Raw genomic sequence first — 1,635 nt, forward strand, 5'->3', positions numbered from 1 at the left:
CCATAGGGTGCATGCACACCAGACAGACAGAGACATAGAGACAGAAAGCGAGAAATCAACCCCTCCAGAGGGTCTGTTCACGCCGCAATTCCTTCTCCTCCATTCTCCTCTCAGGATCTTGGGCATGCATGCACACACGCCCGGCGTTGAGTTCTAAGCCACCGGGTCCGGGACGCAAAACGCAGTCGACTACGTGGGAGCCCATACGTGGGAGCCCAGCGACATAGCCATTACGCTAACTGCTGGTTCCCTCATTATTATTATTATTATTATTGCGTCCAGGATGCGAACCGCAGTCGACCACGTGGGAGTCCAGCAACATAGCCATTACGCTAACTGCTGGTTTTTCAAACTTTCAATCACTATACATCATTTGGCTTGTAAAGATAATTTACTTAGCTCTTCCTCTCTCCATCTCCGTCACCGCCGCCGAGTGCAGCCACGCTAATCTGACCGAGGAACACTGTTATCAGATGGGCAGGGTCTATGGTTGCTCCACGAGCCGCTCCACCAGCTGGTGCTTTTCTATTAGGGCAAGCTGTTTTCCATGTCAGGGAACTTTTGGCAGAGCTCCCACTATTTGCAGTGGATTTTGGATAAACAAGATCTGTTGAAGGAATGTCCAAAAAGTTTCTCTCAGAAGAAGAGTATTGGAAATTACAAATATTTTTTACAAATATTATTCAAGCATTAGGGGAACCTCTTAAGTTAACAAGTTATTGCCACTGCTACAGTCTATTTCAAGAGATTTTATGCCAGGTATTCTCTGAAAAGTATAGATCCTGTACTGATGGCTCCTACATGTGTTTTTGGCATCCAAAGTAGAGGAATTTGGTGTAGTCTCAAATACAAGATTAATTTCTGCCGCTACTTCCGTATTAAAAACTAGATTTTCATATGCCTTTCCAAGGGATTTTCCTTATATGATGATTCATATATTAGAATGTGAATTCTATCTTTTAGAACTAATTGATTGTTGCTTGATAGTATTTTATCCTTATAGACCTTTGCTCCAGTATGTGCAGGACATGGGCCAAGAAGACATGTTGATTCCCCTTGCTTGGAGGATAGTGAATGGTACCTATAGAAACGATCTTTGCCTGCTGTATCCTCCTTTTATTATAGATTTAGCCTGCCTACATGTAGCCTGTGTTGTACCGCAGAAAGATGCCAGACAGTGGTTTGCTGAGCTTTCTATGGGTATGGAGAAGATATTGGAAATAATCAGGGTTATTTTAAAATTATACGAGCAGTGGAAGAATTTCAATAAAAAAGAAAAAAGAGATGGCAACTATTTTTAGTAAGATGCCAAAACCAAAACCACCTCCAAACAGAAATTCCCTGAGTGATTCTTCATTAGTGGCAGGGCCTGAAGCTGCAAGATGATGGTGGACAAGATAAGGCAATAATCCCACTGCCACAGTTACTAATATTTTTAGTTTTAGTTATTTTAAATATTCAGCATTTTCCAGAAAATTGCTGTATTTCTTTCTGACTTATAAATATTTGCTGTATTTACATATGATTTTATTATGCCTTTGGACAACAGTTTGTGTGTGTGTGTGTGTGTGTGTGTGTGTGTGTGAAAGAATAAGTCCAAATTTTAATAGGAATAGGTTATTATATGTAAGATTT

General features: G+C 40.7%; 1 pseudogene; it reads left to right on the forward strand.

The window, feature by feature from the left end:
• The first annotated feature begins 504 nt into the window (after positions 1 to 504).
• LOC102477476 (cyclin-C pseudogene) lies at positions 505 to 1,417 on the forward strand (annotated as a pseudogene).
• The last annotated feature ends 218 nt before the right edge of the window (positions 1,418 to 1,635 follow it).

This window comes from Tupaia chinensis, unplaced genomic scaffold (assembly GCF_000334495.1).
Source record: "Tupaia chinensis unplaced genomic scaffold, TupChi_1.0 Scaffold148884_1, whole genome shotgun sequence".
In the NCBI taxonomy this organism is placed as follows: Eukaryota; Metazoa; Chordata; class Mammalia; order Scandentia; family Tupaiidae; genus Tupaia; species Tupaia belangeri.